Here is a 15,599-nt window from a genome sequence, read left to right on the forward strand (position 1 = left end):
AAGGACCAAAGTGGACATTATGTGTAGAATCGCAGGAGTTGGGCAACATCCTCAATGAATATTTCTCCTCTGTGTTTACCATGGAGAAAGACACGAAGAGTTGGGAACTTGGGGAAGTTAGTGGTGATATCTTGGGGACAGCCCATATCACAGTAGAGGAGTTGTTGGGTGTACTAGAATGTATGATGGTGGATAAGTCTCCTGGTCCTGACGAGATATATCCAAGAACACTGCAAGAGGCTAGTGAAGAAATTGTGGGGGCCCTGGCTGATATTTCTGCATCATTGTTAGCCATGGGTGAGGTCCCAGAAGAGGGGAGCAAATGTTGTGCCCTTATTCAAGAAGGGCTGCAAAGAAAATCCTGGAAACTATTGACCAGTAAGCCTAACTTCCGTGATAGATAAGTTATTTGAGAAAATTCCGAGATAAGATATACATGCATTTGGAAAGACAGGGTTTGATTAGGAGCAGTCAGCACGGCTTTGTACATGGGAGGTGATGCCTCACAAATTTGATAGAGTTTTCTTACAGATTAGATTCAGATTACAGATTAGATCCCTTTCAGTGTGGAAACAGGCCCTTTGACCCAACCAGTCTGCACTGACCCTCTGAAGAGTAACCCACCCAAACCCATTTCCCTCTGACTAATGCATCTAACTCTATGGGCAATTTAGTATGGCCAATTCACCTGACTGGCACATCTTTGGACTGTGGGAGGAAACCGGAGCACCCGGAGGAAACTCACGCAGACACAGGGAGAATGTGCAAACTCCACACAGTCACCCAAGGCTGGAGTTGAACCTGGGACCCTGGTGCTGTGAGGCAGCAGTGCTAACCAGTGAGCCACCGTACCGCCCATATTCTTTGATCAAGTGATCAGAAAGGTTGACGAGGGCAGGGCAGTAGGATTTCAGTATGGATTTCAGTAAGGCCTTTGATAAGATTCCACATGGTAGGCTGCTCTGGAAGGTTAGATTGTATAGAATCCAGGGGGAGCTGGCAAATTGGATACACAATTGGCTTGATGGTAGGAAGCAGAGGGTAATAGTGGAAGGATGCTTGTTGGACTGGAGGCCTATGACTCGTGGAGTGTCTTGGGTCGGTGCTGGGCCCATTACTGTTTGTTACCTATATCAGTGTTTTGGATGAGAATGTACAAGGTTTGATTAGTAAGTTTGCAGATAACACTAAAATAGGCAATATTGTGGATAGTGAGGAAGGTTATCAGAAAATGCAGCAGGACCTTGATCAGCTGGGGAAGAGGGCCGAGAAATGACAAATAGATTTTAATGTAGATATTTGTGAGGTCCTGCATTTTCGGAAGTCAAATCAAGTTAGGAGTTTCATTGTGGATGATGGAGCCTTAAAGAGTGTAGTGGAACAGAGTGACCTTGGAGTTCAGGTGCATGGTTCTCTGAAAATGGAGACACAGGTAGACAGAGCAATGAAAAGGCTTTTAGCACACTGACCTTCATCAATCAGGTCATTGAATATAGAAGTTGGGAAGATATGTTGCAGTTGTTCAGGATGTTGGTGACATCACACTTGGAGTACCGTGTTCAGTTTTGGTCATCTTGCTACAGCAAAGATGTTATTAAACTGGCAAGAGTGCAGAAGAAATTTACAAGGATGCCAGGACTCAATGGTCTGAATTATAGGGAGATGTTGGACAAAGTAGGACTTTTTCTTCAGGCATAGGAGACTGAACTATGGTCTAGGGTGAGGTAGGGAAATGAGGAAACTGTTGAAGTCCACTTTGATGCCCTGGGGTTGAAGTGTTCCGAGGCGGAAGATGAGGTGTTATTACTGCAGGTGTCTGGTGGTGAGGGAGCGGCGGTGAAGGAGGCCCAGGACCTCCATGTCCTCGGCAGAGTGGGAGGGGGAGTTGAAATGTTGGGCCACAGGGCAGTGGGGTTGATGGTGCGGGTGTCTCGGAGATGTTCCCTAAAATGCTCTGCTAGGAGGCGGCCAGTCTCCCCAATGTAGAGGAGACCGCATCGGGAGCAACGGATACAATAAATGATATTAGTGGATGTGCAGGTAAAACTTTGATGGATGTGGAAGGCTCCTTTAGGGCCTTGGATGGAGGTGAGGGAGGAGGTGTGGGCGCAGGTTTTGCAGTTCTTGCGGTGGCAGGGGAAGGTGCCAGGATGGGAGGGTGGGTTGTGGGGGGGGGGGGGGGGGGGGGTGTGGACCTGACCAGGTAGTCACGGAGGGAACGGTCTTTGCGGAAGGCTGAAAGGGGTGGGGAGGGAAATATATCCCTGGTGGTGGGGTCTTTTTGGAGGTGGCAGAAATGTCGGCGGATGGTTTGGTTTATACGAAGGTTGGTTTGGTGGAAGGTGAGCACCAGGGGCGTTCTGTCCTTGTTACGGTTGGTGGGGGGGGGGATCTGAGGGCGGAGGTGCGGGATGTGAAAGAGATATGTTGGAGGGCATCTTTAACCACGTGGGAAGGGAAATTGCGGTCTCTAACGAAGGAGGCCATCTGGTGTGTTCTGTGGTGGAACTGGTCCTCCCGGGAGCAGGTACGGAGGAGGCGGAGGAATTGGGAATACGGGATGGCATTTTTGAAAAAGGTAGGGTGGGAAGAGGTGTAATCCAGGTAGCTGTGGGAGTCGGTGGGTTTGTAAAAAATGTCAGTGTCAGGTCGGTCGTCATTAATGGAGATGGAGAGGTCTAGGAAGATGAGGGAGGTGTCAGAGATGGTCCAGGTAATTCTAAGGTGAGAGTGGAATGTGTTGGTGAAGTTGATGAATTGCTCAACCTCCTCATGGGAGCACGAGATAGCGCCAATGCAGTCATCAGTGTAGCGGAGGAAGAGGTGGGGAGTGGTGCCGGTGTAATTACGGAAGATCAACTGTTCTACGTAGCCAACAAAGAGACAGGCATAGATGGGGCCTTTACAGGTGCCCGTGGCTACCCCTTTGGTCTGGAGGAAGTGGGAGGATTCAAAGGAGAAATTGTTAAGGGTGAGGACCAGTTCGGCCAAACGAATGAGAGTGTCGGTGGAAGGGTACTGTTGGGGACGTCGGGAGAGGAAAAAATGGAGGGCTTGGAGGCCCTGGTCATGGTGAATGGAGGTGTAGATGGATTAGATATCCATGGTGAAGATGAAGCGTTGGGGGCCGGGGAAACTGAAGTCTTGGAGGAGGTGGAGGGCGTGGGTGGTGTCTCGAACGTATGTGGGGAGTTCCTGGGCTAGGGGGGATAGGACAGCGTCGAGGTAGGTAGAGATGAGTTCAGTGGGGCAGGAGCATGCTGAGACAATGGGTCGGCCAGGGTGGTCAGGCTTGTGGATCTTAGGAAGGAGGTAGAACCGTGCAGTACGGGGTTCCTGGACTATGAGGTTGGAAGCTGTGGGTGGGAGATCTCCTGAGGTGATGAGGTTCTGTATGGTCTGGGAGATGATGGTTTGGTGATGGGGGGTGGGGTCATGGTCCAGTGGGTGGTAGGAAGAGGTGTCCTCGAGTTGGCATTTGGCTTCAGCGGTGTAGAGGTCAGTGCGCCAGGGGAATCATATTGAAGTGTATAAGATCATGAGAGGCATGGATAGGGCGAATGCACTCTTTTTTTTCCAGAGCTGGGGAGTTGAAGACCAGAAGGCATCAGTTTAAAGTTAGAGGGGAAAGAAGAAATGGGTACCTAAGGGACAATGTTTTTACATAGTGGTTGATACGCATATGAGATGAGCTGCTAGCAGACGTTGTTCAGGCGGGTACGTTAACAACACTTAAAAAGTATTTGTACAAATACATGGACAGGAAAGGTTTTGAAGGATATGGGCCAAGTGCAGGGAAATATGGTTAGCGTATATCGACATTTTGATCGACATGGATGAGTTTGTCCCAAAGGGCTTGTCTCTGTGCTGCAGCACCCTATGACCCATGCTATGCACCCTGCTCCCCGATGAACCCAAAAAACACACAATTGACTACAATGGGGTCTTTACACACTGACAGTTTAGAGTCATAGAGTCATACAGCATGGAAACAGACCCTTCGGTCCAACTCATCCATGCCAACCAAGTTTCCCAAACTAAACTAATCCCATTTGCCTGTGTTTGGTCCATATCTCTCTCAACTTCTCCTACTCAGGTACCCATCCAAATATCTTTTAAATGTGATAACTGTACTTTTCTCTGGCAGCTCTCTCTGAAACTCTGGCCCATCAGGTTCCTTTTAAATCTTCCTCCTCTCACCTTAAAATTTTGTCTTCTAGTTTTGAATACCCCTATCCTAGAGAAAAGACCTTTGCTATTCACTTTATCTATGCCCTTCATGATTTTATAAACCTCTATGAGGTCATCCCTCAACTCATACTCTCCAGTGAAAGAAGACCAAACCTATCCAACCTCTCCTTGGAACTCATACCCTCCAGTTCTGCTAACATCCTTGTAAATCTGTTTTGCACTCTCTTCAATTTAATAATAATCTTCTTATCATTAAGTCATGCAAAAGCATTTGGTCACAGTGTATGATGATGTGAAACCACACATAAAAGTTTTCACTTGACAAATTACCAAACTAGGCTGTTTCATTGTATTCTGTCCCCAAAACTGAAAGGTTTATCCCTTTCTCAGCTTTCATTTAGCTGCTTTTTTTTAATTAGCTATCAAAGAATTTTAAACTTCAAAAGGGGTTGCAGTAGCAAAGGGATCTGGGCGTTTATTTGCTTAAATCATTGAAGGTGGCTGAGTGGTTTTGTATGACTCTAAGACTCAATGACAGATTGAGAGAATGGCTAATAAAACATACAGTATCCTAGCCTTTATTAATAGAGGCAAAAGCAAAAAGGTTTTCCTAAAATAGTAATAAGACACTGATTCAGCCTCAACTACAATATTGCATCCAGTTCTGGGTACCAGTTTCAGAGGTATGTGAAAGACATTAAAACATTAAAAGGTTGAGAGATTGCTTCCGATAATGAGGCACTTCATCTATGTAGACAAATCGGAGAAGTTTGCTTGTTTTCCATGGAAAAGGGAAAGTTGAGGCAAGATTTGGTCAAGGTAGTCAAATTCACAAGAGGTCTGGACAAAGCATAGATAAGGAAAAACATGTTCTTTTTGGTGGAAGGATCAAGGTTGAGAGGGCACAGGCTTAAGACGATATGTAAAGAAACAATAGTTTAGTATATGTAAACTGCATCTCCGTTGATGTAGTAATTGTAACAAGATCAGCCAGGTGGACCTCATAGGATAGGAGCTCCCTGATTGGGACTGTTAATCTGGTCTAATCAGGGAGCCCTGGCTGACAGATAAGAACAGGACTCTCCACATGTTAACAAAGGGTAACTTGGCAATGGGATCATTATTTGGGAATCTTGATTCATTTAATCTTGCCATCAAATAACAGTATTTGGCAAGTGCAAGGAAAATGAATAATTTTGCTGACAACCCATGGAACCCAACTTTTTCAGTTTTTTAGGAGCCTGACTTTCATTGAGACACCAGATGCTGAAACCTTTCAAGAGTTGATGGATTTAGTTAAAAAATATTTCAGTTTCAAGTTCCCTCTAATTTTGATATGCTATCACGTTTTTTCAGTAGTTTGAGTACCTGGGAAATCCAGATTTTTGACTAAGTTAAGATGACTGGCAGAGAAATGCGACTTTGGTTTAATCCTTAATGAGATGCTGAGAGACCATTTGGTATCTGAGATTAACGATATAGCCATGCAAAAATGTCTCCTAGCTGAATGCCATCTCTATTTCAGTCACTATAACTGACTTTATCATAGGAAAATGCAACAAGGGGAGCATATGAGTTGCAGGATATTCCAATGGAAGTGGACGCCCTCACTAGTCCAACTGAGTTTGTGGGATACCACATGTGAGAAGGCAATTACATCGCCTCACTCAGGTTGCATCCAGAACAGAAGGACTCTCGGTCAGCCCAAAGCATAGACTAGCCTCAGCCAAATGGTTAAAATGTTCTTCAGGATCCAGTCTGCAAGCCATAGTTGCTGCCAGTATGCAAACGCGAGACAGCAAAAGAGCCCTTATAGACCTAAATTGAGTAAGAGAGCTCATAAGCTTGTACCCAGGAGAGTGCACACCCTAGAAAGTCCACTCACATCTGAATTAGAACAGTCAAGTTGCTTAGCAACATCCAAATCAGAACCAATAAAAATAAAGTCTGGTTAAGTGGTCACCTGGTTCTAATGGAAGTTGATACCAGCGTGGCCATTTCAGTGATCGTAAATCCAATCTTTAAGAAGATTTACTCTGGACTCCAACTGTTAAGTTTGAGCAAGACCTTGAGTAGACTGAGAGTCTGTGCCAGGGAATCTTGATGTTGGTTTTCTCGCTGAGCTGGAAGGTTCGTCTTCAGATGTTTCGTCACCATGCTAGGTAACATCTTCAGTGAGTCTCCGGATGAAGCACTGCTGATGTTTCCTGCTTCCTATTTATATGTTTGGGTTTCCTTGGGTTGGTGTTGTCATTTCCTATGGTGATGTCATTTCCTGTTCTTTTTTTCCTCAGGGAGTGGTAATGGGGTCCAAGTCAGAGTTCTGGTTGGAATGCCATGCTCCTAGAAGCATGGCATTCTAACTGGAACTCTGTCATCAGACACATTGACTTGGACCCCATTTACCACCCCTGAGAAAAAAGAACAGAAAATGACATCACCATAGGAAATGACAACACCATAGGAAATGACAACACCAACCAAAGCAAACCCAAACATAGGAAGCAGGAAACATGAGCAGTGCTTCGTCTGGAGGCTCACTGAAGATGTTACCTAGTATGGTGACAAAGCGTCCTGAAATGACCCTTCCAGCTCAGCGAGCAAACCTACATAAAGAACCTTAACCTGAGCTACAAATCTTCTCAAAACTCACTACCAAGGAATCTTTATAGACTCAGGATGCAACTTTGTTTCCTATCTTGTCTGAGAGGTAGCTGGTTTAGTGACCACTCATTGTAGTAAAATGCTCGGGTCCAAGTGTGATGGGACAAAATTAATTGAGAAGGATTCACCAAGATTGGTTTAATATTCATTGATTAGAAAATGGCTGTCTGAGTAAAGTACTAATTAAATACACAGAAGATTTCCAGGAACGTCCAGGGACTATCAAAGGAGCCAAAGCCACCTTGCATGTTAACTGGGAAGCAGTTCCATGATTCTGCATGGCCCACCCATTGCCATTTGCCTTGTGGGCAAAAGTAGAGGCAGAAATCAGGAGGCTGGAAAGTGAAGGAATCATCAAACCAGTCCAGTTTATGAAATAGACAGCACCGGTCATACTAATTGTGAAACCCAACAGATCAATCAGTACGACCGGTGCTGTCTTATTTCATAAACTGGACTGGTTTGATGATTCCTTCACTTTCCAGCCTCCTGATTTCTGCCTGTACTTTGCAAGGATTTTAAACAAATGGTAAACAGCTTCTCACAACTGGATAAATATCTCTCCACCCTTCAGGCACTCTGCCTGTATTCCTGATTAAGGGCTTTTGCCCAAAGTGTTGATTTTCCTGCTCCTCGGATACTGCCTAAACTGCTGTGCTTTTCCAGCACCACTCTATTCCGGAATCTGGTTTCCAGCATCTGCAGTCATTGTTTTTACACAGCTGGATAAATACCCAATCCCTCGCATTAGAGGATTTATACACAATGCTGGCAGGGGTTAATAAAGCTGGACATGAACTATGCATACTTGCAATTGTGGTTAGCTGAGGATTTCCAGAAGTATGCTACAAATAATATCTGTAAGGATTTGTTCCAATGTACCATTTGGGGTGTCGTTAGCCAGTGTGCTCTTCTTCAGCGGATGATTGAGAACATGTTACAAGGTCTACCCCAAGTCACCATTTATCGAGATGACATGCTAAAAACAGGGAACACCAGTAAGCAGCACTTGGAGCCCTTGGACATAGTCCTTAGTTGTTTCTCCAAAATGGGCATACACATTGGAAGGGAAACATACACATTGGAAGGGAAGAATGTGTGCTCCAGATACCTCAAATGACCTACTTTGGCTGCACTGTCGACAAGACCAGAAGATAAAGCGAGAGAGATCACAATGTCTGAGCTTACACATTTTTTTTGGAGCTTATATCTTTCCTTGGGCTGAAGATGGGATTTATAATCATCTAGAAAGGAATAATTTGATTAGGGATAGTCAATACAGTTTTGTGAAGGGTAAGTTGTGCCTCACAAACCTTACTGAGTTTTTTGAGAAGTTGACCATCAGGTGGATGAGGGTAAAAGTGGTTGATGTGTGCATGGATTTAAGTAATGCATTTGGTAAGGTTCCTCACGGTGGGCTATTGCACAAAATATGGAGGGATTAAAGGTGATTTAGCTGTTTGGATCAGAAATTGACTAGCTGAAAGAAGATAGAGGGTGGTGATTGATGGGAAATGTTCATCCTGGTGTTCAGTTACTAGAGTTGTACCACAAGGATCTGTTTTGTGCCACTACTGTTTGTCATTTTAATAAATGACCTGGATGAGAGCATAGAAGGATGAGTTAACAAGTTTGCGGATGACACAAAGGTCGGTGGAGTTGTGGACAGTGCGGAAGGATGATGCATGTTATAGAGGAGCATAGATAAGCTGCAGAGCTGGGCTGAGAGGTGGTAAATGGAGTTTAATGCAGAAATGTGTGAGGTGATTTACTTTGGAACGAGTAACAGGAATAAAGAATACTGGGCTAATGGTAAGCTTCTTGGTAGTGTACATATTTATAGATTCCTGAAAGTTGCCACTCAGCTGGTAGGGTTGTTAAGAACGCATATGGTGTGTTAGCATTTATTGGTGCAGAGATTGAGTTTCTGGGCAACGAGGTCAGGTTGCCACCAAATACTGGCTAAACTCCACCTGGGTCATCCCGGGGTTTCCAAAATGAAAATGTTTGCAAGAAGATATGTGTGGTGGCTAGGGTTTGATGCAGACATAGCTGTGTTGGGAGGGTAATACGCAGAATGCCAATAAGGAAAAAATTACTGCCAGCAGTTCCCCTACATTCATGGGAACGGCCGGGTAAACTTTGGACTCAGTTACATATCAACTGTGCAGGTACTTTGATGGTCTCAATGTCCTTAGCCACTGTGGACACCATCTCAAAGGGCTGAAAGTGTATTGAGTTCATTCAGGAAGGACGGGACAATGATAGAAAAGCTGCATGCATCTTCTGCAATACATGGATTCCCGGAAGTATTGGTCGCACATAACAGGAATTTGAATATTTCCTAAAGTTGAATGGTACTCAACACTGAAGGGCACCTCTATAATCCATCATCCAATGGTCTGGCAGAAAGAGCAGTTCAAACTTTGAAGGCAGGGTTAAAGGGGCAGCCTACAACTCCACTAGATACCAAACTATCCCAATCCTATTTGATTGTAGGACTAGCCCTTATGCAAATGCAGGGATACCTCCAGCAGAGTTGCTATTGAGGCGATGACCATATGACAGTCTAAATCTGAACTTCCTGGCCCTGGAGGGGAGAATGAACAGCATCAGAAATACCAATGTCCAAATCAAGACTCCACTAAGAAGAGATACCATTTACTTCGGGGGACAAGGTTTGGTGTAGGAACCACAGGAATGGCCCCAAATGAGTAAGAGGCATAGTCCATGTGAGGTGAGGTTCACTGACATATAAAGTTTGGGTTGATGTGACTGTCTTGAACAAGCACATGGACCATCTGAAAGCTGTAAACTTGGGGCAAGAACAAAATGTGCTTGACCCCTTTAGAACAGTCAGAATGATTGGAGGAATCTGTAGGTTTTCCCTCTCCGTCAAGCATTGAAGCGATCTTGGAATCTCAGATGGACACGACAGATGTCACTGCCTCAACGACTTTGCTGCCAGAAGAAGAGAATAAACTCTTCAGACGTGCTCTGTGAGTAAGAGATGAGCTACTGTGCATTACACGCTACCCGGCTCTAAGGGAGAGTTGGAGGAACCTGACCCAATCCTAAAACGCACCAGAAGGAGCTGCAAGAAAAAGGAACTGGCCTATGTCCTCAGCATCAGAGAGAGAGGGGAAAATAGTGATTGTAACATGGTCAACCAGGCAGCCCTCATACAATATGAGTTCCCTGAGTATGGCTGTTAATCTGGTCCAATCAGGAGCACTAGCTGACATAACAGGAATGAAGGGTGGTGCTGAAAAAGCATAGCAGGTCAGGCAGCATCCAACGAGCAGGAGAGTCAACATTTTGGGCATAAGTCCTTCATCAGAAACAGCATCAGAAATGCCAATGTTGAACTCAAGCCTCCGCTAAGAGGGAGATACAGTTTATTTCAGAGGACAAAGTTTGGTATAGGAGGTACAGGAATGGCCCTGCAGAGTAAGAGACATGGTCAATGCAAGATGAGGTCCACTGACATATAGAATTCAGGTCAGTGCAATGGTCTTGAACAAGCATGTGGACCATATGAAAGCTGTAAACTTGGGACTCCTGCATTCTACTCAATTCTTCTAAATTATTGGACCAGTCCAAGTAGAGGTTAGCTGATAACTTGTGAAAAGTGTTTAGGTCCAAAAACAAGTGCTGGAGAAACTCAGCAGAACTCCTGACAAAGGCTCACTGGACTCAAAACATTAACTTTTTTTTCACTTAACAGATGCTGCCAGATCTTCTGAGTTTCTCCAGCATTAGATTTTTTTTCAGATTTCTATCACTTGTGGGTTTTTTTTATCCTTATATGAAAGAGATTAATTCTTCTGTATCTACCATTTCTACAAAACTCCTGGTAAAGTCAGAATTAATGTAGCACAGTTGGGTAACTACCTTGGGCTTTTACCTGCAAAGTGGCCATAGACAGCTGTAGATGAAGCAGGATATCTTTATGTCTCCTTTAACAAATCCTTAGTGGCCTTAATGGCTTATTTTCTGTACCTATAAGAAATGTTTCATTGTATAAGTTTTCCTAGTTGAATTAAAATCAGCCTTTTTCTACTTTAGAATTCAGTCTAATTACTAAAGACATCTTCAAGGCTGTATTTGAGCATTATTCCTATATTTTTACAGGTCATTTATAGATTTAAAGCTAAATGTGGCAATCCAAGTGTTATAATTGGTGGCAGTAAATAATTTATCATTGAACTGTCAATCCATATTCTATTTTTATATCACAATATGAAAATGTTATTTTTGTTTTCACCATTATAATTTTTAAAAAACTGATTAGAGTAGAAGCAAATCACAATGATTTAGGCAGTATTAAAATGATTTAATCAAGTAAATTATTTCATTTGAGCAGTGTAATTATTGAAGACAATTTCATAGTAGATACCCTTTGAGCCTTTGAAATTATTACAATCTACACATTATCTGAAGCTTTTATAAAGAATAAGGATATAATTCCTGTAGATATGTTCTCTCTTCAGAAAGAGTTCACGAATTCTCGGACATGTGCCAGTATTTTCACTGAAGTTGTCTCAGATGTTGTTTCATCATTACAATGAAATGTCTTGGGGGTTTCTGAATTATAATGCTAGTTTGGAGCTAAGTATTAATGGATCATTACACAAGAAATCTCTGTGGATAGAATACTGAATTGCACTGAAGAACACTATTGATTAAATGATGTGTTGAACTGGTGAGCTGCAGGCAGTCCATTGGTACAGCGCACTTGTTGACTAACTGCTGCTTCAATGAGTGGTAACAAACTGTTTGCTATGATTTACAACAGTGTGATTTCTCATATCCAGCAAGCTATCTTGTGGTTGTCAGGTTGAGGTTAGGTTTGGTCCCTAGAGCAAAGAAAGCATAATTGAAGAATGATGAGTGGCATTCTTTGACACTTCCTTGTAATAAACAAAAAAGCAACCAAGCAATGCCCTGTGATGGATATTGCCAGATGGTGTATCACACTAAGACCTGAAAAGGGAGTGGTGCATGGGCAAGTCACATTATACAATTGATTTCTGTTCATTTCTGTGCTGCACGTAGATATAGTTTGTAACTAGTACATTTTCAGGATAATACCTTTTGGGCATTTGAGAAATATTTAATACAAGAATATTAGTAAGTTTTAAATGAAGTTGAAACACTTCAACTTATCTTTTAGTTTTAATTAAATTTTATCCACTGCTTTCCACTTCAGATGGAAGTGACCAATAAATTGCTGCATTGTTGTGGTTGCCCATATTTTGCTGGAACAGGGTGATATATCCCTCCGATTAATTAAATTAAATTGGTATGTGGTCAGGGATAGGAATTGTGACTGAAAATGAGGCAGCTATAGGAATCCAGAATTTGGCTTTGGAGGAGTTTCAGCTAGTGCCTTTATTAAATTGGTACAAAATTCTTGCTTTTAGTGTGGATGAGGGTACAGACTGCAGGGACAATGAGGGAACTGACCATGGTATCGTAGTCCAGAATGCTATTTAAATTGAGGAACTAAGAGAAGTGTTGTAGTAATTGGAGTAGCATAGTTAAGGAAATAGAAATTGTTATTTGTGGCAAAGAGAGTCCTGAAAGTTGTGTTGCCTACCTGTTGCCAAGGGAAAAGACATCTATTCTGACCTGGAGAGGAAGTTGGAGTGGGAGGAGGGGATTCTAGATAAGACCATGAGACATAGGAACAGACGTAGGCCATTCAGTCCATCAGGTGGGAATGAACTTCATGAGGAAATGGTGGATGTTGATTCAATTACACCATTTATAAGGCATTTGGATAAGTACACGAATAGGAAAGATTTGAAGGGATATAGGCCAGGAGAAGGTAGGTGAGTCTAATTTAGTTTGGGATTACATTTGGCATGGACTGGTTGAATCGAAGTGTCTGTTTCAGTGCTGAATAATTCTATGACTCTGTGTGTCATGCCATTCAGTGCAGTCATGGCTGATCTCACAATCCTAAACTCCCCTTTCTTACATTTTCCCCATAATCCTTGATTCCCTTATTGATTAAAAATCTGTCTGTCTCAGCTTTGAGTATTCTTAACGACCCAGCTTTAACAGCCCCTTTGCGGGAAAGAATTCCATACATTCATAACCTTCTCCAAAAAGTAATTCTTCCTCATCTCTGTCTCAAATGTGCAGCCCCCTGATCCTAGACACTTCCCCAAAGGGAAACCTTTTTGTATCTACCTTGTCAAATCCTGTAAGAATCTTGGATGTTTCAAAACAATAGCTTACTCTTCTTTACTCCAGCAAGTATAGGCCCACTCAACTCAATCTATCCTCATAAGACATCCCATCAAATTTGATATCAGCCTAGTGAATATTCTGTGAACTATCTGCAATGCCAGTATACATTTCCTTTGATAAGGGGCCCAAATCTGTTCACAGTATTTCAGTGTGATCTGACGATTGTCTTGTACAGTTTCAACAAAACGTACCGATTGTTATATTCCAATTCCTTTCCTTTCCTCTTAGCCGCTGAACTTGGATGCTACCTTTTCATAATTCGGATGAGGACTCGCATATGTCTTTAGCTTCTGCAGTTTTTCTCTATTTAAATAATATTCAGATGCCCTCTTCTTCCTGCCAAAATGCATAACCTCACGTGTCCACACATTATATGTCATCTACCAAGTTTTGCCCATTCTCTTAATTTGTCTGTATGTCTCCAGAAACGTTTTGTGTAAATCTCACCATTGGCTTTCCCATGTATTTTTGTGTCATCCATGAATATGGATATAGTGCATACACTTTTCTCATCCAATTCATTAATGTATGTTAATAGAGTAATAGAGAAGTACAGCACAGAAGCAGACCCTTCGGTCCAACTTGTCCATGCCAACCAGACATCCTAAATGAATCTGGTTACATTTGCCAGCATTTGACCCATATCCCTTTATACCCTTCTTAATCATGTATCCATCCAGGTACCTTTTAAATGTTGTATGTATGTTATAAATAATTTTGCCCAAGCACTGATCCCTGTGGCAGTCCATTAGTTACAAGTTGCCATCCTGAAAATACCCACTTTATTCCATTTCTCTGTCTTCCATTTGTTAGCCAATCTTCTGTCCATGCCAGTATGCTACATCCAAAACCATGGGCCCTTAACTTATTTGTTAGTCTAACATGTAGCTCCTTATTAAACATCGTTTGAAAATTCAAATACTTTACAATCACAGCTTCCTCTTTATCTATCCTGCTTGTTACTTCCTCCAATAATTCTAATAAATTTGTCAGGCACGATTTCCCTTCATGAAGCCATGCTGACTCTGCTTGATTATGTTATACATTTCTAAATGCTCTGCTGTTATTATCCCTTATAATATACTCTTAAAAATTTCTCAGTAACAGATGTTAAGCTCACTGGCCTATAGTCAACTTTTTTCTTGTCCCTTCCTGTTTTCAATAAAGGTGTTACATTGGCAGTTTTCTAATCTTCTGGGATTTTTCCAGAAGCTAAGGACTCCTGGAAGATTACTACCCGATACATTTACTATCTCTATAGCTACTTTCTGTAATATGCAAAGATGTGCATCCCATCAGTTCCATGGGACTCATTGGTCTTTAGCCCCATTAATTTCCCTCGCACTTTTTCTCTCGTGATAGTTATTGTGTTTATTTCTTTTTCTTTTGCCCCATGTATATTTAGTAATTTTGGGATGCTATCAATGTCTTTGACTATGAAAACTGATGCAAAGTATTTGTTTAGTTCCTCTGCCATTTGCTGCTTCCCAATTATTATTTCCTCAGCCTCATTCTGTAAGGGCCCTTTGTTCACTTTTTGGCTTCTGTCTTTTTGTATATTTAAAGAAACATTTGCTGTCTATTTTGATATTACTTACAATTCTACTCGCAAAGTTTATTGTCTGCTTTTTGTTGGTTTTTAAAATTTGACCAATCCTTTGGCTAAACACTAATTTTTGTCACAAGGCATGTTTTTATCGCCCAATCCTATCTTTAACTTCACTGGTTAACCATATTTGGCTAATTCTCTTCCTAGAATCCTCCTTCACTGAAATATGCCTTGGCTGTGAGCCTTGAACCATTTTAACAGCAATCCAGGACCTTAGTGAACAACAGGTGGTGTCACGACCTTAATCAATGGAATTTAAGATTTCAGAAAGAAACAGGAGCAGCAGAGGAGGAAACAGAATGAATCAAAGTCAAGCCAAACACAAAAATAAATTGAAAAGGGAAAGAAACATTGAAGAGAGTAAGCGAGAAAAAAGTTTGAAGTGTGCAAAAATTTTTATGCTGTCTCAAGCAACAATTCATCTCCAAGAATAAGAGATCAGTTCAATTTGTTCCTTTTTTGGTTTGGGAATACTGAGTTACTTTGCAGTGAGAGAAATCTCATTAAGAAGATAGTTATGGTGTTAAGTTCCAGCCCTAACTTCCTGCCCTAAATTTAATTAGCAATTAATGTGTAAGTGCATCAATTTCATGAAACTCTTGGAGAGGTTGATGGCAAGCTGCCATTTTTATGAATCGTAACAGCCGACTGCAGAGAATCATCCAGCAACGTGTGGCAATTTGGAATTCACAAGATATGACATTCTTGCCACTAATTTATGGGTGAGTTACACATTGATAGAAGCATATGCATTAAACTCTCTTTTTTTGTTAGACATGCTTGGGCCAATATATTTACGTTGTCTTCCTCAAATGATGGAACTGACGGATTGTTGAATATTTGTATAGAAACTAAAGCCTTTATCATTTAATTT

The 15,599-nt window shown here is 42.1% G+C and overlaps 1 protein-coding gene across 3 annotated transcripts in view; it reads left to right on the top strand.

The window, feature by feature from the left end:
* Window positions 1-15,599, top strand: part of sdk1a (sidekick cell adhesion molecule 1a) — a 903,166-nt gene that overhangs the window by 581,629 nt on the left and 305,938 nt on the right. The window lies entirely within an intron of this gene.

This window comes from Chiloscyllium punctatum, chromosome 40 (assembly GCF_047496795.1).
Source record: "Chiloscyllium punctatum isolate Juve2018m chromosome 40, sChiPun1.3, whole genome shotgun sequence".
Taxonomy (NCBI): domain Eukaryota; kingdom Metazoa; phylum Chordata; class Chondrichthyes; order Orectolobiformes; family Hemiscylliidae; genus Chiloscyllium; species Chiloscyllium punctatum.